General features: G+C 45.3%; 1 protein-coding gene across 2 annotated transcripts in view; it reads left to right on the plus strand.

Annotated features, from left to right (window-relative positions):
• Positions 1–256: 256 nt before the first annotated feature.
• MAPRE3 (microtubule associated protein RP/EB family member 3) overlaps positions 257–26,378 on the plus strand; it is a 54,195-nt gene continuing 28,073 nt past the window's right edge. For both annotated transcript variants that reach the window (XM_086700201.1, XM_086700204.1), the window contains exon 1: positions 257–436. The gene's annotated coding sequence lies outside the window, so the exon portion shown is untranslated. The remainder of the gene's footprint in view (positions 437–26,378) is intronic.

Here is a 26,378-nt window from a genome sequence, read left to right on the forward strand (position 1 = left end):
GGGCTGTTCCCAGTTGCCATGGTGACAAGGTAAGAGCGCTCCCTCGGTACCACCATAAATTTATGAGGTGGTTTCTTCTCCTTGTTGCTATGACAATGTAGAGAGACTGTTCTCGTTGTCCCCCACCAAACCCCCCCCCCCAACCGCCGCCGTCGCTAAGAGGTGGAGGTTGGGGCTGTCCTTTCCTCGCCGCCCAGTTGCCTTGGAGACGGCGGGTGCCCTGGCCCCGCCCCTCTCGGACTGACAGCGGTGGCCGCATCGCGCCTGCGCAGTGCTCTCTTCCCCCGCAGTCCCTGTGCGTTGAAGCCGGAGACCGCGGCGGCCTCTGCTAGGACCCCTCGCCCCGGAGCCTCCGGCCGGAGCCGCAGCCTCAGCCGCAGCGCCCCCGCCGCCTGTTCCCCGCCCCGCCGCCTCCGCCGGAGCCGCCTCGCGCACTGTGAGTCCCGGCCGAGGCGACCGACGCCGTGGGGCTGAGTCAGCGAGAGGCCCGGGCCCGGGCTGGGGGAGGGGAACCGGGCTGCCCCCCTCGCCTCCCCACCCGCGCCCCCGCCACCCCCCCCCAGCCGCGACTCACCCCCGCCGCCTCTGTCCCTCCATCCCTCTCTCCTGGGTTCCCGGCGGCGGCCGTCAGGCCTCCGAGCCACTCCCCCTCCCTGCCGTCCCTCCGGACCCACCCCAGGGTTGGGGAGTCGGGGCGGGGGGGTCCTTCCCCACGAGATGCGGCGCCACCGCACCTCCACGCGGGACTGATTCTCTCCCCACAGCCCCAAACTGCCTCCAGTCCGCCCTTGTCCCTTCTCCTTACTCTTCTTGGGCCTGACACCTCCGGCCTCTCTGGTTTTCCCCAGTGATATGCCAGAAAAAGAGTGACAAGGGAGAAGGCGAGGGGAGACTGGGGGAGGGGGGACATTCTGCCTGCCCAAACCTTGGGGCCTCAGGTTTCTTACCCCACAAGCTCGTGCCCTGGCTGGTGTGGGGAAGCAGGTTTGGACAGTTCTGACTGGCTGCTAAGAGCTCGTGGGGCTTTCAGAATAGATTTTGCTGAGGACTCAGCCCCATGGCGATCAGCTAGTGTTTAGTGAACACCCGCTAGTGCATGGTGGCCTTCTAGTGGGCTGGGCTATGGCCTTGGCTGGTGCTACGGAGAGGGACTAGAGGTAGTGGGGGGCGGGGGGAAGGTTGCATTGGGGAGCTGAAGTTACTGCGCTTCCGGTGTGGTGTTGTGAATAAGCATCTTTCGGTACTATTTAGTATGCTTTTCTCTCTCTCTCTTTTTGTTTTTCTTTTCGTTTCTACTTTTTTTTTTTTAATACAGTACAACCCTGGTGTACTGTGAGGTTTAGAAATAGGCCTGATATCATCCATAGCAGGTGCTTACTGTTTGTGTGTTGAGGCCTTGTGGCAGGACAATCTCTGATACCTGTAAATTCCATGTAGTAACCAACTGAGCGATAGTGAGTTTAAACATAACATGTGCAGAGTGGAGAGGAAGAAGAACTGAGGTTGCTCCATGGTGTAGGTCTGAGGCCTGTACCCCCTGCCTCCTGCAGCTGTGAATCTTTGTGGGGGCTGTCACCTGATAGGGGTTCTAGCATATTTGGACAATTCCCTGGGTTATGTTTGTTACCAATCCACCTGCCCACCCTGCGTTTCCTGATCTTGGAGGATCCAAAGTGTTTTCTTCTTCCAGCAGAAATGGAGCTGAAGTCATAGTTGGTGTCCATAGCCAGAAGCTGTCTGTTAATAAACGTGTCTCAACTTGAGGGCTCTTAACTACTAAGCATGTACCTCATTCCTCATTGCCAGCTTCCTTTGATTTTTTTTTTTTTTTTTTTGGCTTCCAGATTTCAGTGTGCTGTTAGCAAATATGTGTAACTATCAGCCAGTTAAACCCTAAAAGAAGCTTTGTGGTTTTTTTACTCCAACCTACAAAAGGAGTAGAGAGTTTACTTCTAAAAATCATAGTGAAGGACTCACCAATTTGGAGTTTGGGGGATTGCAAACAGTGAGAAATAAAGGTTGTGCTCCTTGACTTTGCTCAATCATGGCCTATTGGCAGTCTCCTCGGAGCCACTCCCCACCCCCATGCCCATCAGATTAGTTTACAGTAGCAAAGACGGCTGTCGCCCTAGTTTTAAACATAGAGATGAAGTTCAGGAAAACTACAGCCCCCATGCAGCCATGCAGTTTCTTCTGTTTCGAATGCCAGTCTGGGGTTTGGCGGGATGCACCTGCCTGTGGGGCGATGGGAGCTGTGGGGCCTGAGAGTTGCATTCCTTCTGTGTGGTCCTCTGTGTTGCATAGCTCACCGAAATACCCCGGGCAGGGCAGGAGCAGACAGCTGTGCTGGAGAGCTGCTCCTCCTGGGTTGAGTGTATTTTGGGAATCGGCGATATTACTGGGGTGGAGGGTTGTGAATTAAGAAGCAAGAAAATGTGTCAAGGCTAGATAGATGAAGAGGGTGTGAGTAAAATGTTCCCTTTCCAGTTTGCTGTGGGACGGTACGTTTTCAGAGCATCACAGTGATTTTTATATGGGTTAATTTGCCTTTGAAATCCATACCGATGTTTTATGGGATAATGATGGAATGCCTTTTAAATGGCTACTATTGGGAAACAGGACTGATCCCTGTGCCTTATACATTGCCTATCCAGTTGTTACTGAATGTAATTGTTAGGATCAGGGAGAGGGGCATGATTTGAATCAAGTTAGACCTACCTCTATGTAATCCATGTTGTGGTTTCATAGCATTAGATTTCCCTGATTCTAAGACACCCCAGCAATTTACCAACAGCTCTTAGTAAAATCGTTTAACACAACCAGATCAAAATATATATGTTGATTCTAAGGCATATCCTAATTTCAGGACCATTAAAATAGTCAGGAAGTGGCAAGACTTGAAGGAGGCTTTATGTGTCTTAGAACTGAGAAGGGATGATATTTGTAATATTTCTGGGTATGTGATGATGCCATTACTGCCCTACCATCCAGAGGGTGCCTGCACTGTGGGGACGGATTTCGTCAAATCCTTCCCCCAAGCCAACCTACTTTATGGGTTTATGTGTGTAAGATGATTGACTGCCAGTAGGCATAGTAGTTGACTATTGAACAGAGGAAAGCTATGTAGGCATCCAACCCAAGACCTTAATATGGCACCTTCCAGAAGCTGAGCCAACTAGCTGGCAGCAAACGTCTTATGAGCTATATGTGAACTTAGCTGGGTAACATCTTTCAGAAGCTGAACAGAAAATAGTATTTTTCTAAAGTAGCATGCATCTGCCCTTGTTTACAGACACGTTCAGAAAGATCCTAAAGCACATGCCCAACCCCTGTGTGATGTTAGAAGTAGAGGGGACTTCATTGATGTAGTTCAATGTTCTCTTTTCCAGATTTTAGCGTGAGACATTAAAAGTTAAGTGATTTGCCTGAGGTCATCCAACTAATGTAGAAAGTATGTAAAAACACTTTGTAAACTGTATATACCATACAAGTGAATGTTGGTGGTTATTAGTGGCTGAGTCAGGATTAGAACCCAGATTTCTAAACTAGAGCTAGTCTACACTATACCTTGCCCCACCCCTCATGTTTAATATTCCAAAGGCTTTTAATAAAAATAATTTACTAGTCTGTAATTAGTCCCACAGACAAAGACTTGTTTTATTGTCTGAGATGTTGCAAAGCTAGGTAAAATCTAGTGTCCTGCTGTCTAATTAAATATTTATTCTTGCTGCCTTAAAAATAATAATTTTGTCTCACACACTCTGACCTGAGGAAGGTTTTGCTTTCAAAAATTTGCATCATCTAATATAAAGCAAATGGGAAGGTGGGTATTTGAAGCCCTCTCAACTCCTCATCTGTGAGGCTGCTGCATCCCAGGAAGCCGGATGCAGAGGGCTGAAAGGGGCCAAGAGGAGGAGAAAACTGGGTTATCTTCCAGCTCCCAGACTGTAACCTTCTGTAGTTCCTGGAAGCCCCGGTGAGATCTCTAACCCCTCTCCTTGAGAAAGTGAGGCGGTCTGGCCTCTGGAAGCAGACAGACCTGAGTTCAAATGCCAGTCCTGCCACTTCCTGGCCTTGGGGGGCTGTGGAACGTCCGAGTGCCAGTTCCTCACCTGCAAGCCTGGGGTGATAACCTGCCTGTTTTTCAGGGTTGTTGTGGGGATTAAACGAAAGAAAGTACGTAAAGTACCTGCTGAACAAGAGATAGCAACCACTATTTTGTATTGCTGGTGTATAAAATAAAAAACCCTACTTTCAAAATTGTATTATGACTTAAGTCCATCTTGGACCCTCAATTCCGCAGCCCCCATCTCCCAGCAGCTCTCTCGTCATGTTTGACATGCACAGAGAGAAGACTTGTCCTGTGAAACCTGGCACTTGCAGTGTTACTCCAACTGCCAAAACTGGAGTATATGAAATGCCCCTTTGTGTCCATGGATTCAGCTGACCTGGTTGTCTGAAGGCCTGGCAGGGCAGGAGCACTTGACTAGGAGAGTGCCGACTTGGTGTGTTTGTGTGTGTCTTGGGGGCAGTGGGTCCTCCAGTTGGGGAGGCCAGTCTGGGGAGGGAGCTTAATTTGAAATGAAAAAGCCGCTGAGCTCTCCGTTGTGACTAGAGTTCCCGTGGCTTTCATGCACTTTCTCGACTGTTAGAGATGGAGCCCGCATGGGCGACCTTGCTCAGGCCAGCTTCTGCGCCTGCCCGGGAGAGCTGGAGGGCCAGGGAAGGGAGCTGTCCATCTTAGGAGGGAAGCCTTCTTTCTAGTGAGGAGAGGTAGAGGGAGGTCATCTTGGAAGGCAACATCTCCAGATGGGAAGATGGGATCAAGGCAGAGACTACCGAGTAATTAAGGAGCCAGGGCAAATCAGTCAGGCCCAGAACACAAGTGAACTTGAAGTCCTACAAGTGTCACTTGGGAAGAAAATGCCCAGGTATAGGCCTCTAAAGACTGAAAAGATAAACACAGTAGGTTGTACCTCTTGGAAGCAGAACTTGGGTGTGGAAGAGGGAAAGGGAGACTCAAAGGGGAACTTTTACTTTATGTGCTTCTATATGTGAATTGTTTTGAGAGACATGTATGCTTTTGTAGTTTAATGCAGACCAACAGAGTTAGCAGTGGTTGGTTTTTTTTAAGTGTATTTATTTATTTTGACAGAGAGGGGGAGGGGGAGGGACAGAGAGAGAACCCCAAACAGGCTCTGCGCTAGAAGCCCACGTGGGGCTCAATCTCACAAACCGTGAGATCATGACTTGAGCCGAAACCAAGAGTCATATGTTTAACCGACTGAGCCACCCAGATGCCCCATCAGTGGTTGTTTTTCACTGAGCACATTTTGGTACCAAAGAAGCCGTTGCCTTTACTCGGAGCCTTCAGTGCACGGGACAGACAGGGTGAGCCTGCTTCCCTCCGGTCGGCCGAGCCAGTTTACACGAAGCCAGCCTCTTACGTAAGGGCAGGAAACTCCAAAGTGGCTGCTTCCCTGGCAGCCCAGCATGCTTCATTGACCTGCTACCTCCCCACCTCTTCCTCCTCTTTTCCTTCCCTTCTTAAGAACAGTCCCTTCCTCTTGCCCAGTTGAATTCATCATCAGTATTCCAATATTCAATTGTGTTTCCTAGCCAAATGTCCTATCTAGTATAGAAAGAGGGCACACCTACCATTCAGACGCATGCTTTGACTCGCTCAACCAGGAGTTAGGATGGGTCATGCTGAGTAATCCACATTCCATCACCTAATCTTCCCCTTTGGCCAAAAGTACAAATTTGCGACAGTTGGCTAAGGTTGGAGAGGCATCCTGTGGCCAAGGATGGTTTTTCCTCTGTGTGGAGTTGACCAGCCAATACCAGCCTAAGCCCTGTGTCTTTTTCTCACTAGCGTCACGTCCTATCAGCTTTGCTAAACAGGCGTAATGTAACATCAGCATTTTGAGCTCTGGATGCCTCATTTGCCCAAAGTAAATAGGACGCGACCTATCTAAAATGTTTCAACTCCAAGTAAAATTACTTTTTTTACTGAAACTCTTTCGTGTGTATGGGAGATACACGCCACTGTGTGGTATGTTTAAAATAACTGAGCAAGAAACATTGCTTCAGTAATGTTGACAATGGATGTCAAAAGCCTTAAAAGGACATATATCCTTAGATGAAAAATTACCATTCTAAGAATATTTAGAAAATCAAGGGTGTATATAAAAATACTTATACAAGGAGTTTTATTAATGTAACATTATAAATAATATCAAACAGTTAAAATAGCCAAAGGATCAACAATTAGGGATTGGTCAGGCTTACCCAGATAAAATATTGTGCGTGCACACACACACACACACACACACACACACACACACACCGCACGTACATTAAAAATCTTGTAGAAGAATTTTTTTAAGTTTATTTATTTATTTTTGAGAGGGGGGAGGGGCAAAGAGAGAGGGAGAGAGAGAAGATCCCAAGCAGGCTCCGCACTGTCAGTGCAAGGAGCCACATGTGGGACTCAAACTCACAAACTGTGAGATCATGACCTGAGTTGAAATCAAGTGTTGGATGCTTAACCAACTGAGCCACCCAGGCACCCCAGAATATTTATTGATACCGGAAACTTTAGATATAATAAGTGAAAAAAACGGATGCAAAATAGTATGTCAAGAATGATACCATTTTATAAAGAAAAATCTGAAAAGAGGTTAGAAGGGCATATGCCAAACCATAGGTGATAATCTTAAGTGATATCACTTAAGCATGGGATTATAAATAGATGCAGTTTTTTCATAGTGCTTTTTACTGTTTCCTAAAATTGTTCTGTTAAGCAGTTATAACTTTTATTATAAAACTTTTAAACTAGTGCTTTATAGGAGCTCCTGGGTGGCTCAGTCGGCTGAGTGTCCGACTTCGCTCAGGTCGTGAGCTCATGGTTCATGGGTTCAAGCCCCACGTCGGGCTCTGTGCTGACAGCTCAGAGCCTGGAGCCTGCTTTGGATTCTGTGTCTCCCTCTCTCTCTGCCCCTCCCTTCCCCTGCTCATGCTCTCTCTCTCTCTCTCTCTCTCAAAAGTAAATAAACATTAAAAGAGTGCTTTATAGATTCCATTAGTAGACAGTCTCAAAGAAAATCACGAGATATTTAATTTATTTATCATTATTTGGTTTCACTATTATCAAAAACACTTTTTGAATGTGTTTCTTTAGATACCACTTTATTTCTTCTTTGAGAGGGAACATGCCTGGAATATCGTGTAGGTGTGTGACTCAAAAACACGGCCTAGATGCCCAAGTCCGTCATCCAAAGAAGTACTCTCACTTGACTCAAATGAGACATAAAAAAATATATATATGAAAAGAAAGTATCTTAAGATAGTCTTCCTTGCCTCTTACCTTTTGCTGTTTAAATTTATCAGAAGGTTTCAGTAAAACCTGTATAACAGAGCTCTGTTTTGGGTGGGCTTTCTTCCCCCAGTGTCCTGGAGGCCTTATCTGAGGCTTGCTGTCATGTTTTGGTGGTTGTGTACCTATCTGAACTCTTTTTGAAAGACTGTGCTCAAGCCTGCGCAAACTCCTTTCTCCCTTTGCCTTTGGCATGTTCCGTTCAGCCATCAGCTCAGAGGTCCTTTTTCTTCCAAGGATAGAGAAAGTTGGGTGCCCACCAGTAGCCACCTGAGGGGCAGAAGCCCCCTGCAGGGACAGACTGGGCAGCTCCCCTCTTTGCCACACCAGGTCCATGGAGCTCCTGGCTGTGAAGGGAGGGGTGGCCCAGTAGCTGTCCTCTCACCTCGTCTTTCTCGTGCACACACATCGTGTGTTGCCTCCATGGCCCAGCCCAGAGGACTGATACCTGCCCTCCACCAGTGGTGGTGTCTACTCACCTCTGAGCACTGGGGATTCAGGTCTTAGAGTTGAGGGACATACGGCCCGTCACACAACTTGGCATATGCTGCCATAAATGTTTGCTGAGCAGAATCTGCCTCGTCAGGATGGTTCTGACTACCCAAACCCTTGTCTCAGATGGGGTGGAGGCCTTCCTAGCCACCTGGGATTATTAGTGAACAAATCTTTGGGCATGGCTAGCTGGAGATGCTCCATCACCTGAGAGAGTAATTAGCAGAGAGGCATTCATCTTGTCTTGAGGGTGTGATTGTCCTGGTCACCTTGTCATTTAAGTGGGGTTTCCTGATTGGTAAGAATGAAACCTTAGCTGCTCTGAGTCAGCAAGACCATAGTTGGACTAACATGCATTGTGCCATGTGAAAGGGGCAGGCCTTGGACTGCTGGATGGAATTAAATATCTGTTCCCATGTGAGGGGTGTCTCACTGAAGGCTTATCTCCAGTGGTGTAATATGTACTGTGTAGCTAGACTTTTCTGCAGCACCAGTCTCTTGGCAGACAGCTGCTAGCCCCAACCCCTTTCCTGTGGATTATTGCCACTTATCAGGGACTCTGATTTAGTCTCTGATTTGTTCTGATTTTAGATGGGTAGGGTTCACGGCTGAGAGCTCCCAGTTTGGGCATCCGATTAACACCTTTAAGTGACAGGACCACTGCTAAGTACAGAGATGTGTTATGCTGGCCCCAAAATAGCAAGGTGCAGTGTTTTGAGACTTGATAAGACTTGTATTCCCCAGAAAGTACAGTTTCCAGGTTTTTAGGTTATTCATACCAATTTACATATTGTCTTCTCAAGACTTTATTCTAAGTATATCTCAACAAGTACTCCCCAGGTCCTTTCTGTTTTGTATTCTAAGTCATATGCAATTTAAAAGAAGTGAGATTTAAAAAACAAAAAAGAAAAAGAAATAAGCTTCAAACCCTGTCTCCATAAGGAGATCATAGTCTGGTTTGGAAGATAAGACACATGTGTGAAATGACTAGTGTATATGACAACATCGAATGTCAGCAACATATTTGTCGTGCTTTGTTGTATAAGATGTGGTCTTTGTCCTTAAGGAACTTGTCTAACATTCTGCCGAGAGTCAAACAAAAGTGGTACAAGTCACTACAACACAAGGGGGTGGGAACCCCAGCAGCAATAGGAAGGGGTGCTTTGGTAAGCACTTCCAGAATGCACTATTAACACACTTGCAGAGTGACCCTGAGCTTGTGGGAACAGGGAGGGCTTCAGAGAGGGAGACATACTGGGGCTGGGTGAGCAGGATGATGCCGGGTTCTGTCCACCAGAGGACAGATGAGTAAGAGAGTTCAGGTAAAAGAAATGAAAAGAACAGCACATTGCGTGCACTAGAGAGTCTAAATTCAACAAGGATTGTGAGAGGGAAATAATCATTGTGAACTGGAGTGATTGGAAAAGGCTTCACGAAGGAAGCAGAGCCTGAACTTGCCCTGAAGGCAACAAGCAGGCTTTCAGGAGACAGGAGCCCAGAGAGGGCTTTCTAACAGCCAAGGAATGACTGGGAGCAAGTGTGATGGGGACTGTAAGCAGGTCACCCTTACCAAATTGAGGGTGTGACAGTTTGGGACAATATTGGTGACATTAGCCAAAAGTCAGGAAGTTGAAGAGACAGTTTGGAGAGAAGTTGCACTTCAGACATAGAGAACTAGAGGTGACAGTTGGAGACCTCTAAGTGGAGTGATCCCATAGACCCAGAAGCTGAGGGTGAGGCCGGGAATGGAGCTACAGAGATGAGAGTCAACAACACAGGAGGAGGGATGGCTTCCCTGAAAGGGGCTCTTTCCAGAGGTCTTGGGTATAGAGCACGAAGATGAGTGCTCTGAGTTACAGGCCTCGAGAATTGTCCGTAATTAGGGAAAGAGCAAAGAGAGGTGGGGAAGTTAGGATGATTCAGTAGCAAGGGAAGAGAAGAGAGATGTCAAGAAGAGAGCTTTGGTGCTGCTGCTTGACTAGACTCAAGGATCTACCCAGAAGAAGATCATGATGATTGCTGCGAATGTCAGTCCAGTAAAACCCTGGAGATGGGAGCCAAGTTGGGTAGTGTTAAGTGGGGAATCGGGTAGAGAGAAGATAGAGGCAACGGATGGTCACCAGAGAACGGCAACAGGAAAAGAGAGAAAAGTAATAACAGAAGAAGCAGCACGATCAAATTTCTTATTGTTATAATTCTATTCCTTATCAGCAAATGTATATAAAAATTTAATAAGCAGGTATTTTTGTTTATATGATTTTATGTATTAAAATGACCTCATCTGCGCATTTCTCTGTGTCAGCATAATTCATGTATTTGTCACTTCAAATATCCCATTGCAGTACACTTCTCTTGATGAGCACTGAGTAATTATATAGAAGTGTTAAGTCACTATATTATACACCTGAAGCTAATACAACACTGCAGGTTGACTACACTGGAATTAAAATTAAATAAATAAATTAAAATAAAATAAACAAATATCCCATTCCTTCTGTGGTATTCTATTATATCGGTACCAAAATATGCTTAACTATCAATCTATTATTGGGCAATTGGGGTATTTCCAACATTTTGCAAGTTGCAAATATAAATATCTCTGCTCTGAACATCACTGCACAAGCTACTATTTTTCTTTTGTGGGTTTTTTCTTCAGGGTGTATCCCATAAAGCGGAATTACAGAGGCAAAGGGTACAAACAATGTTGGGCTTTGTTTTATTTTGTTTTTGATTTTCCCATTTGGCCCCTTCCCCCCACCCCTCTCCCTCTGGCAACCACCAGTTTGTTCTCTGTATTTGTGGGTCTTTTCCTGCAGCATTTTTAAAAAATGTTTGTTATTGATAGAGAGAAAGAGCGTATGCGCGAGTGGGGGAGGGGCAGAGAGAGGTGGAGACAGAGGATCTGAAGCAGGTTCTGTGCTGACAGCAGAGAGCCCGATGGGGGGCTCCAACTCATGAACAATGAGATCATAACCTGAGCCAAAGTTGGACTCTTCACCGACTGAGCCACTCAGGTGTCCCATTTCTGTGGCATTTTTTTAATTGAGATATAATTGACTCATAACATGATAGCGGTTTCGGGTGTACAACATAGCAATTCTGTGTTTGTAGAATATATGTCTAGTTAACATCCATCACCACACACGTAGTTGCAAATTATTTTTTTGTTGTGATGAGAACTTTTAAGATTTGCTGTCTTAGCAACTTTCAAATATACAGTACAATAAATAACTACAGTCACCATGCTGTACATATCCCCAGGACTTACGGTTTTTATAACAGGAAGCTTGTACCTTTTGACCTTCACTCATTCCCCCCACCCCTCATTCCCCATCTCTGGCACCCATCAGTCTCTTTTCTGTATCTATGAGTTTGGTGTTTTTAGATTCCACATGTAGGTTTTTGCCTTTCTCTGTCTGATTTATGTCACTTGGCACTATGCGCTCAAGATCCATCTGTGTTGTTGCAAATGGCAGGAATTCCTTCTTTTTTGTGGATAAGTGATACTCCATTCTGTATATCACCACATTTTCTTGATCCATTCTTCTATCAATGGATATTTAGGTTGCTTGCATGTTGTTGTTGTTGTTGTTGTTGTTGTTGTTGTTGTTGTTATACATTGTTCTCCATGGTGATCCAACCAACTTACAATCAGAGTAAGAGTTGGGTATTGACTTAGAATGATTTCTGATAATAAGGAGGTCTGGGGGCGCCTGGGTGGCGCAGTCGGTTAAGCGTCCGACTTCAGCCAGGTCATGATCTCGCGGTCCTTGAGTTCGAGCCCCGCATCAGGCTCTGGGCTGATGGCTCAGAGCCTGGAGCCTGTTTCCGATTCTGTGTCTCCCTCTCTCTCTGCCCCTCCCCCGTTCATGCTCTGTCTCTCTCTGTCCCAAAAAATAAATAAAAAACGTTGAAAAAAAAATTAAAAAAAAAAATAAGGAGGTCTGAATATGTGGAATGGCAGAAGGGAGACAGAGTTATTGGAGGAAAATAATTGGGGTACAAGAGAGAAGGAGAGCAAAATAGGAAAGATCTTAGGGACACCAGGGAAGGGGTAGCTTTGCAGAGGAGGGAAAGGTTCCCTTCTACTGAGACCGGTAGGAGGAGAGGGTATGGCTCTTTCTACCCATGACTTACAGGGTGAAGCCCAGGGGAGTGACTGGAGTTCCTGCTAAGAAGAGACTTTCTCCTCAGTGAAATGGAGCCAGGGCCCCTTGCTGAGGTAGAGAGTGAATGAAGTCTTGAAGGTCTGAATTCACTGCTGTGAGAAATGAGCCTGGGCGTACGAGAGATGAATGAAAGTCTTGTTCAGGGCGGAGGGCTGACTTGGACCCGGGGATTCATAACGGGCTAAGTCTCTGAAGTCCTTTGGCCTAGGGAAGCAGCAGCAAGCCGCGAGCAGCGGGGGTGCGGGGCATGGGCACGTTCGAGGCAGGGTGTCTGAGGAGGCAGAATTTAAGGTGGCATTGACACCGCGGGCCCTAAGGTCAGAGGTGGAGGGAAGCGCTACAAATCTGAGGCGTGCTGGTTGTCAGCAGGAGGAGGGGGCAGAGTGATTACAGGCTCGAGTGAGAACAGAGAGCAGGTTTGGAATATGAGGGATGAGGAGTAAAGAGGTTATTGATGGAAGATTTTAATTTAAAATTTTTGAAGAGACTGTTTTTACTTTTAATTATTTACCACTGTGTAAGATTTGGGTGTTTTTACATGGGCATGTATTACCAGTAACATTAAAAAATTTTTAATATTTATTTATTTTGAGACAGAGAGAACACATGCATATGAGCTGGGGAGGGGCAGAGAGAGGGAGAGAGAGAATCCCAAGTAGGCCCTATGCTGTCAGTGTGGAGCCCCACACGGGGCTCAATCCCATGAACCATGAGATCATGACCTGAGCCAAAATCAAGAGCTCAACCAACTGAGCCACCCAGGTGTCCCAACATTTTTTTAAACTGATAATTAAAATCTCAGGAGTAGGGGCACCCAGGTGGCTCAGTTGGTTAACTGTCCAACTCTTGATTTCGGTTCAGGTCACGACCTCAGGGTCTCGAGATCGAGCCCTGCGTCAGGCTTCTCTCTGGGCGTGGAGTCTGCTTGGGACTCTCTGTCTGTCTGTCTGTCTGTCTCTCTGTCCCTCGGTCCCTCTCCCTCACCTTTTTCTCTCCCTCTGCCCCCCACCCTCTCTCTCAAGTTAGAAAATAAAATCAAATGGTTAATTTTAAAAAAATCTCGGGAGTAGAGCTGTGCCTTCAGGGGCGGCTGGTTCTCTGAGATTGATGAAGGAGAGATGAGGATTGCAGAGGACCCCAGAGTCTGGCCTGTTAAGTGTTAAAACTGTGAGGTGTCTCTGCTTAACAACCAATAGCTCCTGTGGTCACAGCTTGTCACTAGAGAGCAGCACCCAGCCACCGGCCCTTCCCCACCCACAGACCAACACTGTTTCAAACCTGAGGACACCCGCCTTCCCTAGGCCCGGCAGCATTTTCGATGTGAGGTGGTGTGGTTCTGGCTGTTTCCAACCCCCTGACCAGGTGCCCTACAGAGCCATTCCTCTCTGGCCTCTGTCAGTGAAGGTTCTTCCTTCAGGCAGATACAGCCTCTCGCCAGGAACACGGTTTTGTGAGTGGAATATGGATTCCACTTCAGCCTCAAGCATCCCCTCCCTGAGTGCTTCGTGCAGTGTATGAACGGGTACATCTGTATATTCAGCCCTGTTTCTCTTCTTGCCTGTTTTGAAAGAGGCCCTTCCCTCCTGGTCCCTGTTTTTCTCGTGTCCTCCTGGATCATCCACTTTGACCCTGACCCAGACTGACACCCATGGTTGTGGCCTGCATTTCACTTACCGGATTCACATTACCTTCAGGCTGCACCACCGAGCTATCTACACGGCTAACCAGGCACAGCAGTCGCAGGGGCTGATAGCAGGGAACTGAGCAAGGTGGAAATGCATGGAAAGTCAGGTGCCAGCGTCAACATGGGGAGATGGAAAAGCGGGGGCGCTCTGCATTCTTTCCAGGGCTTTCCACTGGGTCTAAACCTCGCCTGGCCATTTTGTAAATGCTGTTTCATTAAAGCCAGGACTGAGCAGGAATATGGCTCCCTGCCAGTCCCTACCAGGAAGGAACAAACAGCTTGCAGTGCAGGCCTCGAGCCAGGTGGGGTAGGAGCTAACGTGCACTGTTTTGCATGTAGAATTTAATGGGCTCTTTGTAAACACAGCCTCCTGCTGTTGTTCCTTTCTCTTTTCTCCTAGGCAGCCTAGGTGAGAATAATTAGTGCTTGGCCCATAATTACTAAATGAAGAGGAAGACTACACCTGGTAGGCTGCAGTGCACGAAAGAACCTTGAACCTAGAGTTAGAAGACCTGAGCTCAGAGTTATGTGACCTTGAACAAATCACATCTCCTCTTTGATTCGTTTCCTTTTCTGTAAAATGAGAGGTCTTTGTATATGCTGTTCCCTCCCCGACACCCCCACCCCCCACTCCAGAACATTCTTTCCTGGCCTTTTTGGGCTAACCCTCCTTAACCTCACCTGCCTGGGCCTAAGTATCATTCCCTCAGGAAAGTGTCTCATGACCTCCACCCCAGCTCCATTACAGGTTGGGGCCTCCAAGACAGAACTTTTCAAATTGTGGATCACAAACTTTAATTGGTTGTGAGATCAATTCACTGAGTTATAACCAGCACTTTGTAATGAATAGACCAGAAAATGTCAGAGTGCATAGTTCATAGTAAGAATAAGAATTCGTTGAGGCACCTGGGTAGCTCAGTTGATTCATAAGCGTCTGACTTCGGTTCAGGTCATGATCTCACAGTTCATGAGTCTAAGCCCCACATGGGGCTCACTGCTGTCAGCACGGAGCCTGCTTCGGATCCTCTGTCCCCTCTCTGCCCCTTCCTTCTGGTTCTCTCTGTCTCAAAATAAATAAACTTTATTTTATTTAAACAATAAATAAACATGTATAAACAATAATAAAACATGTATTTTATTATACATGTCTGTATGTGTATATATGTATTCTGGATTATAATGTAAGATGTATTGGGGCACCTGGCTGGCTCAGTCGGTTGAGCTTCCAACTTCGGCTCAGGTCACGATCTCACGGTCTGTGAGTTCGACCCCCGCGTCGGGCTCTGTGCTGACAGCTCGGAACCTGGAGCCTGCTTCAGATTCTGTGTCTCCCTGTCTCTCTGTGTCCCCTGCTCACACTCTGTCTCTCAATAATACATAAATATAAAAAACAAACAAACAAAAAAAAATGCTTTAATGTAAGATGTATTTTTTACTAAAAGGCTGAAAGCCATTGCTTTCAAAACACTCTAGTCATGTATTTTTCCTCTATAGCACTTAATGTGATTACATAGTTATTTCTGTGATTATTATATTACTGTTTGTCCACTTCACTAGACAACATGCTCCATGAGTCAAGGACCAAGACTGACTTACTCATCAGCATCAGACCTAGAAATAGTTGAGGCTCAACAAATAATTGCTGAACGAGTGGCTTTCTGAGATGTGTTTTGTTGCCATCAGTCCTTAGTTCTGTAGAGTCATTCCTAGGAGTAAGTAGTAACTGTAATGATAAACTAAAAAGCCCGCACATTCATCCCTCATGGACAAAAGAACTGGAAAGAGCAGACCTCTGACGTTCATCTCCAGATCGGTAGTGGCACTAGAGACCAAGAGGTCTCAACCCAGCTCCTCTCAGAGGGAACTAGGAAGCAGATACCACTATCGCCACTCTATTTAACAAGGTCTCACTCGAGCAGTGTCAACTTTCCAGTAAGATGGAGACAGAGACATTCAGAGAGCAAGACCCACCACATAATTTTGTACTTACATAAAAAGAAAATTGACTGGTCTAGGGTGGTCTCTCCCAGGGGTGCATTTCTGGCTGTCCCGGGTGTGGGTTACCAGACCCTGACCTAGGAGCCCACCGGGTTCCAAGGGTAAATTCAGAACTCCTTTTCTCCCTGCGGCACCTCCACCCTGCCCACCAACTGATCTACTTCCCAGGGCATCTTTCCAAACCCAGCCAGTCTGACAGCAAACAGACTACGCCTTCCACAACATAACAAGCCTCTGATTGTAGCCCGGAGAACCTCCTATGGCCGGGAAGGCTCCATCAGCAAGACCCAGCCAGGCACTGCTCTGCCCAGAGCTGTTCTGGGATGTGCTGAAGGTTGTAACTCAAGAAGACTTGTGACTGTTGAGGACATTGGGAACCCACTGATAACACAGGCCCTGTGAGGAGTATTTATCTTTATCTTTAAAGCTTATCATTAGAACTCAGATGGCCTTGCCAGCATCTAGCTGTTTTGTGGAAATTATGTTGCTTGCTGCCTGGAGCAGATGACCTCTTTGGGGGGGTGGGAGGGGACAAGGAAATAGCTAGTTGTTTTAGAGCTCCCAGAACTGTGAAGCATCTTAATTTATACATTGCTTACAGCTCGGTTTTCTGGAATTGGCAGCCCTTTCTAACTGTCTCTCCAAAGAGGCTGCCTGTCAGCTTCTCTCAGAAGCTTTCCCAGGTGTCTGAGCCACAGTTGGGTTGTTGTAGGCATGAAGTGAGCTGAGAGAAACAACTGGGAAGCCTCGATGACAGCTTGTCCCTGGGCGGCCGTTGCCTCTCCCCTCCGGTCCCTTCCCAATGGCGGGGACTGGGGGTTTGGAAAGGCATTCCTCCAAGACTGCTGGGTCTCCAGCTGTTTCTCTGAAGGACACTTTTAGGAATTTGGGATCGCTTGTCCCACTCTCACCCCTGATTTGTGTCCATGCATTAGCTTTCCCATGAATTAAAAAAATTCTCAGAAATCACTGTTAACTTGCCCATATTTTCAGAGAAGCTTCTAAGAATAATATGTGTTTAACTAAAAACTTTAGTGTATAGCAATCCTCAAATCTCCTTTTTTGGATAGCAAGTGTAAGTCAAAATTGCCTTTAAAAATATTTTAAAATTAAAACACTACAGAAACACTTTAAGCAGAAATATATATATATAATGGAAGGCACAGAGAAGAGAGAGAGAGAGAAAAAAATCCCAAGCAAGCTTTACGCTGTGAGCACAGAGCCCAACGCAGGGCTCGAACTCACAAACTGTGAGATCATGACCTGAGCCTAAATCAAGAGTCTGACACTTAACTGACTAAGCCATCCAGGTGCCCCTGCACGCATATTATTTCTTTTTAACAACATGACAGCTTATTATTTTTCATATGCAAAAAAATTGGAAAAGATAGAAAAGAGTAAATGAAAACATGAGACCCATTTGTAATTCTACTACTTGGATAGTAGTGGCAACCATGGGGTGGCTTAGGCGCTGCCCCTCTCCCAGAGCCACCCCAAGGAAACCTACGATCCCGATGCGAATTGGTGCTAGTCCTGCAAGGCAGCTTTAAGACCCACTTCTAGCTCCCTCTTCCCGCCAGACCACCAGCCCTAAGCCCTCCCTACAGAAAACCTGTTGCTGTTATTGCCATTGACTACAGTGACCACATCACTGCCTTTTCTTCCAGTTTTTAACTACATTAGAATCCTATCCGTTTACAGTTTTTTCCAGCAGTCACTTTTAAATCCCGGTGTAGGACACATGTCGAAAGCACTTCCCATTGCTCCAGATGGCATTGTATGTGGTTTTGTCCCCAGTAGCACTGTTTCCAAGACACTGACATAACATGTTGGGGGACTTTGTTTTGAACTCATTCGTAGAAGACACTTTCACTGTGCTTGTGGAAAAACTGAAACCTAGGGACAATGACTTGTTTTAGATCAAAATAAAACTCTCGCATAGCTCAGCTTACCTACAGGTGTCTCAGTGCCCAATATCACTGGTCGAACTGCCTATTTTCGCTGAAATTTGTGTAAAGAAATAGAAGGGACATCCTAAATTCTTCCTTCCCTAGCCTGGGTATCAGCTGCTTAGTACCATTTAGATACATGTGCTTCAGCCCTGAGACAGATTGTTAAAAGCCATGTGCCATTGAAACTTTTTTCCTCCCTTTGGGGAAGGATCTTGGCCTTTCCCCAAAGTAAGTCAGAATCCCACCTGGGCCATCTTGCCAGGTCTTGACATGGTTCACAATGCTCTCATTCTCGATTCTCTTCCATGCATCTCATTTCACCGTGTGCAAACACAGCCAGGCAGAGTTCTGACAGTGTGGGTCTGAGTGGGTGAGGCCATTCTCACAGAAGGAACCCAGCAGAAGTAGGTTCCAGAGACCCACTCCACCAGCTCAGGTTTGGCCCATACCAGTGCCAAGACCACCAGGTAATCACCATAACCTGGAGAAACCTCCACAAGTGAAAGCAAAGAGGGGCTCTGCAGCTTAGAGTACAGCTGAGGACAGACTAGATCAGTATGTGGAGTAGGTTCCTCTAGCTGCCGCAACAAATTTCCATGAGCTTTGTGGCTTAGAACAACTTAAATCTGTTTTACAGTTCTGGAAGTCAGAAGTCCAAAATAGTGGGCGGAATGCTAGCTCCCCAAAGATCCTCCCTAGAACCTATGAATGTTACCTTATATGATGAAAGAATGAATTTTACCTTCTTAAAAAATGTTTATTTATTGAGGGAAGGGTAGAGAGAGAGGGAGAGAGGGAATCCCAAGCAGGCTCCATGCTGTCAGCACAGAGCCCCATGTGGGGCTCAATCCCATGAACCATGAGATCATGATCTGAGCCAAAATCAAGAGTTGGATGCTTAACTGACTGAGCCACTGAGATGCCCTGAAAGAATGAATATTACTTCCTATGAGGAAGGGTGTGGTTTCGGATCTTGAGAGGAGGAGTTTATCCTGGATTTCCTGGGTGGGCCCTAAATGCAATCACATGTATCCTTGTAAGAGGAAGGCAGAAGTTTTGAGAGAGAAGAGGAGACAGGGTGACCAGAGGCAGAGATAGAGTGATGTGGTCACAAGCCAAGGAATGCCTGGAGCCACCAAAAACTAGAAGAGGCAAAAACAGATTTCCCCAAGAGCCTTTGGAGGGAGAACAACCTTGCTGACACCTTGATTTTGTACTTCTGGCCTCCAGAACAGTGAGAGAATTACCACAGTGTGGTAATTTGTTACAGCAGCCAGAGGAAATTACTATAGAGGGTTAAGATCACGGTGCTGACTTTTGGGATGAGCACTGGTGTTGTATGGAATCCAATTTGACAACAAATTTTATATTAAAAAAAACTGAAAGAAAAAAAGATCATGGTGCTGACAAGGCTCTGTTCCTTCTGGAGGCTCTATGAGACAATTCATTTCCTTGCCTTTTCCAGCTTCTAGAACTGCCTGCCTGCCCTCCTTGGCTTGGGGCCCTGCATCCCTCCAGCCTCAGCTGCCATCATCACATCTTCTCTCGACCCCACCCACTGGCCTCTTATAAAGACCCTTGTGATTACATTAGGCTCACCTATATTCCAAAATGATCTTCCCATCATAAAATCCTTAACTTAATTACATCTGCAAAGCCCTTTTGCCATTTAAGGTAACCTCTTCCCAGGTTCCAGGGATTAGGACATGGACACATTTGAGGGCCTACCACCATCTATATAATCCTAAAGGGTGTGAATAGGAACAGTGGGTCTGTTCACCATATCCCTATGTGTTCAAATTAGATGAACTTATTCACGTAAGAAAGAAAATATCAAAGGAAAATTTTCTTGAACAGAGGCAGGAAACATGGAATGCATTGCCCCCACAGGTTCTTTTAGGCAGAAATTGTAGAAGGGCTGAGGTCAGCTGTGGTAAAAAGATGGGGGTATGGATGTGAGCTAGGCAAAGTGAAGTTCTCCCTTTAAGCTTTCAAGGTGACAGTGTGTGTGTCGGTGGGGGGGGGGGGGGGGAGTCTTCCACAGCACTCACCTTTGGTGCTTATCGGGCAGACTAAGCTAAATGGGTCTGTAGGGCATTTCATGCTGCCATCAGTCATAAAGCTGGTGCCTGTGGAGACACAGCATCCTGAAGATGAGCCAAAGGATGAGTCACAAGAAGTGTACATGGTACTGGGATTAGAGGTCATTGTAATGGGAGACCTACAGAGAATGTGAGAAATGTATGAGAAATGTATGGGTCTATCGTAAAAGACAGAAGTGTTTCGTGCAGAGTGTTGGTCAGAAGAGAGAGTAAGGAGCTGAAGAGCCACCATTTGGAACAGGTTTCCATCTAGAAGCAAGAATTGAGGAGAGACCAGTCCAGTGATAGTTACTCTTGAAGGCAGGTGGAGTGACTTGAGGCAGTTTGAATCCTCATCTAGACCATCAGAAGCAGTTTCATTCTGCTTCTGCCTGTCTCTCTAGCTCTGAGAAATAATACTTTTGTTCTCAGAAGTAAATAAAACTTCCTACTTGGAAAAGGATGAGAAGACATTAATTATTAACGTTTATTTTCATATTTACGGATGAAAGGCATGCCAACTTCAAAGAAGTAGGGTTGAGAGTGGGGAAGATAATTAATTCACAGCATTACAATGATCTACTAGGAAACACTTGTGACTATTTTGAAAGTTTTTCATGGCTGAATATAAAGTTGGAGAATTTTTCAAAGAAATTTGACAACCAGAGAAGAGTCTTAAGACAGCAATGTTTGTGTTCCTAACCACTCAAACTCATTTCTAGGACAAGGCATCAGAAGTGTCCTGCACGCTTGCAAGACACGACGAGGAGTTATGGCAAATGCCTCGGAACCTTGCCAAATAATTAACGACTTAATTCTGCTTTAGCTCCTCTTTTTATAACACAGAGGTCTGAGACTCCAATTAATGAATTGCACTTTAAAAAGCAGCAGCCTGCTGGATACTTGCTCTAGTTTAGAGCATAAGGTACAAGGTACGGGACGAAAAGAGCCCATCATCCTGGGGCATCTCTCTGTAGTCAATCCTGGCAGGGGGGGCCACCTGGGGGCTGGGTTCTAACGACTGAGGCCATTGTTACATAGTGTGTCTCTTGGCCAACTGGGCTGAGCAGCCACAGCGATGGGCGCTAGTGTCTTTCTTGGGACCAGCATCCTGACTTGATGGAAAGGGAGGCTTCTCCTGGACTCTTTAATACAAGGACTTCCAGTGTTTCAGCATTCTGGAGTGGTGTGAGGTAATATCTGCCCTAGTCTCTAGCTCTTTTTTTTTTTCATTTGCGTACGTGATCTTCAAGAAAGAACACTGTGTACATTTGGCTTCTTTTTAAATGTTGGCAAAAGAAACCAATTAGCTAAAGTGATCATTAATAGCTATGACCCTCCATTGAAATTTTTTTCAGCATCCATATAGGAAGTCAGCGTATTTCTTTGTATTTGTTTCTGAAGTTGCTTTACCCCATCACAACATTCTAGAATCCAACCAGAAAGGAGACTGAAGCTTTTTGGAAATGAGGGGAGCCTGCAGTATAAGATTCATGCCTTCCCATGACTCAGCTTAATGCTGATCAGCTTAATGCTGGTCAGGCCACTGGTTCGCAGTGACAGCAGCAGTTCTGCCTCAGAGCTGGTAAATGGGAAAATCTTGCACATATTCTGTAGAGCAGGGTGGTCTCTAGTGTTGTCCTGCCACAGACTCGTGAGGAAAGCCTGTGAAAAATGCAGACTTCTGAGACCCAGACCATATTTGTCTCTCTCAGGGCACAGGCTCAGGATTCTGCATTAATAATGGAGCACCAGTCAGATGATTCTTGTGCACGGTAAAATTGGAGAACCTCTGCTCTGGAGAGTTTTCTTTCTTGAGGTATTGGGGGGCGGGGGGGGGCGTTGGTTTGCAGGGCTTCATTCAAAGCCAAATGTGACCCTGGCCACGCCTTAGCAGAAGAATAACCCTGCTCTTCTTTTTGTATCCCCTTGGATCTAGAGAAGAGTTGTGGCCTAGCTCAGCACCTTAGGTACTGTGAAATCCCAGGTTTATTATTCATTCTTCCTGTGAGCCAGGCAGACAGCTTCACCTCCTTAACTGTTTTTATAAACAGCTCTATAATTACAGCATCCTTATCTCCCAAATTGACACAGAAGTGAAGCCTTGAGATGCAACTCTCTTTGTCTTTTTCATTATTTGATGGCATTCTAAAGCTTTTCTTGACACCCTTAGAAGAAAAGTCTACATGGAGTTTCTTTTTTTTTTTTTTTTAAGTTTGTTTATTTTGAGAGAGAGCGCACACTCAGAGGAGGGGCAGAGAGAGAGGAGAGAGATTTCCAAGCAAGCTCCACACTGTCAGTGCAGAGCCTGATGCAGGGCTTGATCTCACGAAGCATGAGATCATGATCTGAGCTGAAATCAAGAGTCAGACACTTAACTGACTGGGTCACCCAGTCTAGAAAGGCTATGTGGAATTTCTGATGACTGTTTTGCAGACCATCAAGAAACATCCACTAAGCTCCAGAGCCCATGAGCAGCCTTTGTTTTGTTGTGGTCAAGGAAAGAAATGACTTTTCTCTGCTGTGAGCTGGGCCCTATGCAGGATGCTTTCCATACTTTGCCTCAGTTAATGAGAAAAGTGATACAGGGTTCACATAATTCAAGGGAAAGGACAATAGTATCATGAATGGAATGAGAGACAGGCTTGAATTCTGTTCTCAGCTTCAATTTTGACTCAACATGATAGGAGTCCCCCTGTGCTTCTGTTTATCCTTCTATAAAATGAGGTTATTACCAGTTTCCATTGCTTAATCATGAGGTTAGCATTGGGAATACTTTGAACTTCTCAAATGAAAGACAATATAAAATTACAAAGTGAAGAGTTGGTGGGGAGAGGATGCTAGAAGGCTAAGAATGAGATGACTAAGTGAGAGAACAACATAAGGGTGTCAGGGCTTTCCTTTTTTTTTTCCTTTTTATGTTATTTTATTTTTTATTTTTTTATTAAAAAAATTTTTTTAACGTTTATTATTGAGACACAGAGAGACAGAGCATGAACAGGGGAGGGGCAGAGAGGGGGAGACACAGAATCTGAAGCAGGCTCCAGGCTCTGAGCTGTCAGCACAGAGCCCGACGTGGGGCTCGAACTCACAAACCACAAGATCATGACCTAAGCCAAAGTTGGACGCCCAACCCACTGAGCTACCATGCACCCCCCCTTTTTTTCCTTTTTAAAATGTTTTTACTTATTTATTTTTTTGAGAGAGATGGAGTGAGTGGGGGAGGGGCAGAGAGAAAGAGGGGATAGAGAATCTCAAGCAGGTTCCACATTGTCAGCACGGAGCCCAATGAGGGGCTCAAACTCATGAACCATGAGATCATGACCTGAGCTGAAACCAAGAGTCAGACACTTAACCTACTGAGCCCCCCAGGCACCCCAGGTGTCAGGACTTTCTACTCCATTATCATGGGGACTTTCTGGCCTCCAGTTACCTTCCTTGCCTTATGAAGGATGAGGGGAATACACCCTCATAGAAGGAAGGCAGTCTAGTGTAGTGGTGAAGAGCAAAGACTTTGGGGGACATCAGCCTATTGAATCAGAATCTCAAGGTAGGGGATGGGACAGCTGCAATTTTAAAAAATTCCCGGGGTGATTCTGATGCACACCAAAGTCTGAGGAACAGCATGTCCTCACCAGACCACTGGTGGTCCCCAAAGAGATTGTGTACTTCCACACCTCTCTTACATGCTCAAGCTGTCCACACTCCCTGAACCACCTTTCATACATCGCAAGCATTATCTCTTGCCTTTGCTTTTTACTAAATGAACTCCAGCTCCTCCTTCAAGGCCCAGGTCACAAATCACCTTTTACTCAAAACTTTCCCTAACCTTTTCAGAGAAATTAACTATTCCTGAATACAAAAGAATATGTAATCATCAAGGAGAATGTGGTGAATCTCTATATACTGCATAGAAAAGTAACCACGATATTTTTAGAGGAAAAAAGTCACAAGGTTTTATTGTTTTTCTTTAAACAATGGAATAAATATATGTATATGTTTTGAATACATATATTAAAAGGTCTGAAGAATATATGTACCTGATATCAGTAAACTTTACTTTTTAATTTTATACCCATCTGCGTTATTTGAATACTGCTTTTGTAATTTTTCAAATTTAATAACAATTAAAGTAGTTACCAAGAGAGGAATTGCTCCAATAATTACCAGGGAGGAATTGATTGATGTTATAGCTCTCGTATGTGATGTTGTCATTGGTATGTCTGTCTCCACAGTTCATCTATGAGCTCCTTGATAGCAGGGGACTCATCCTGTTCATCTGCCTATCACCAGTGCCCAGCGCTGTCCTTGACACTCAGTGGGTGCACAGTGCATAGTTACCAGATTTAAGAGATCTAAAACAGAGTCTGGGGAGGCTTAGTTAATCAACCCCAGGGACAATCAGGTCTGCCGCTGCGGCTCAGCCTATCCATCAGTTGGCATGTCTAGTCCTAGAAGAAGGACAGTAGCAAAAAGAAAGTGATAGTGGTGGCTGAACCAATACTGCCTACAGCCTTGATCACTATAAATATAAAGAGCTTGACAGTGATGGTAGGGAGAAGAAGACTTTGGAGATTGTAATTGGCTACAAAAGGTCTGTGGGTCACTGCCATTCGCTTTATTAAAAGTCACTGCTCCATAGTTATGATCCATGTCTGCTTGCTTGAAAGTAACCCCTACTGTTTTTGAAAACAGAATAAAACTCCTCATTCACTTTGTAGAACCCTACATAAGTAAAATAAATGGGTTAATTTTTACACATTGTCCATAGCATCTCCTTTCTATCCCTAATCCCTCCAGAATCCTGCAATCAGGATTACCTAAACAATCTCTCTGAGAGGCCCTGGCAACCTCTAGGCATCTACTCCCTGCTTACATATCTGGATCAGACTCTCAAACTCTAAATTAGGCCAAATGTAAACAGGTAACAGCTCTCTGTATTTTCTCCAATCCTCTAAAATTAGTGGCATTCCTCCCCTCCTTCCCTCATTGAAACCACTCACTCTCATAAATCATGTTCGACCTTAACCTTGACCTTCTTAGGCCACACATGTGAGAATTGGTTCCCTGTCCTTCGCTACCGCCACCCCACACACACTCTTCCTTTGTGCCAACTTCCAATGAGAAACTGGATATGTATAAATATTGAATCTCATGATTTGGGGAAAACATAAACCTATTCCTCCTATAATTAAGGGAGAAGAATAACGGAGGTGTGTTTGTATTTATTATGTTTACATCTAAAAGCTATATAAATTTCCTTTTTAACCAAAAATGTGATTTTAAAGTCATAAGGGAAGCAGGATACTCATTCTCACCGAGTAATGTTGTCAGATAATTTTTTAAATTTTTTAAATTAAAAAAAATTGTAATGTTTATTTATTTTTGAGAGAGAGAGAGACAGCCTGTGAGTGGGCGAGGGGCAGAAAGAGAGGGAGACACAGAATCCCCAGCAGGCTCCAGGCTCTGAGCTGTCAGTACAGAACCCAATATAGGGCTGAAACCCACAAACTACCAGATCATGACCTGCCAAATTCAGATGCTTAGCCACCCAGGCACCCCCAGATATTTTGTTTTTTACATACTGACCTATTCTATGAGTTGGAGATGGGTTATTTGAGGGGAAGAGAAGACAGGTCATTCAACAAACATCAAGCGCCTACTTTGGACCATGCTTTGGAATTAAAAATACAAATATGAGACACTGCCTCTGCCCCTAAGTTCATGTTAATACATTCTGCTATAATTACTTGGTGCATGTGGGTATGACTTCCTGTCTAGTGAATGACCAAGTTAGGGACCAGCTGCTGAGCCCTCTGCTCCCTTCTCAGCCTTACCAACTCTGTTTGCTGGATTCAGGAGATAGGGCAGTTCTGGCACTTTATCCTACTACTCTAGGCCCAGCTTGGTCCTGGCCACTGGTCAGGTCCAAACGTTAATGTCTGGGAGGAAAGCCAGGACTGTAATGGACAAATTGAGAACCATGCTCTCCTGGGTAGAGGGTGGGCTTCTCCCACAAGACACAGACTTATTGGGAATATTGACTTTAGGAATGCTCCCAGGATACCCCCAGGATTTGGCTGGAGCCCTAAACTTTGTGAATGGGAGCTGTCCAACATTTCAGCATACTTTTGCATCTGCATACTTTGAAAAATATATAATAATCCGTCAGTTTGACTGTTTTATTGTGTGCCATGTTATAAGAGAATTTACACAGTTCAGGACCTAGCGTCTCAGGTCTTTAGTTTTGTTTAAGATTTTATTTTTAAGTAATCTCTACACCCAACATGAGGCTCAAACTTAAAACCCTGAGATCAAAAGTCTCACACTCTACCAACTGAGCCAGCCAGGCACCCCTCTCAGGTCTTTAGATCTGATACCTTAATGTTCAGTTCTCCTTAAAGTCACTGAGACCTGAAAAAAACCTGACTTATTATTTGTTTAGGCACATTGGTACCAGAAAGCAAATTGAATATAGAAAAAGATATACTTCTTTCCTATATCATGGTGACTTGACAATCAGAAAGGTAATCAGAGCTTGCTTTGCTCTGTCCTAGTGACCAGAATACCAATGTCAACTAAACAGATTGCCACTTCATTGGACAGTGTTAAAATCGTACTAAC

This window comes from Puma concolor, chromosome A3 (assembly GCF_028749965.1).
Source record: "Puma concolor isolate L17-30 chromosome A3, mPumCon1.1.hap2, whole genome shotgun sequence".
NCBI lineage: Eukaryota > Metazoa > Chordata > Mammalia > Carnivora > Felidae > Puma > Puma concolor.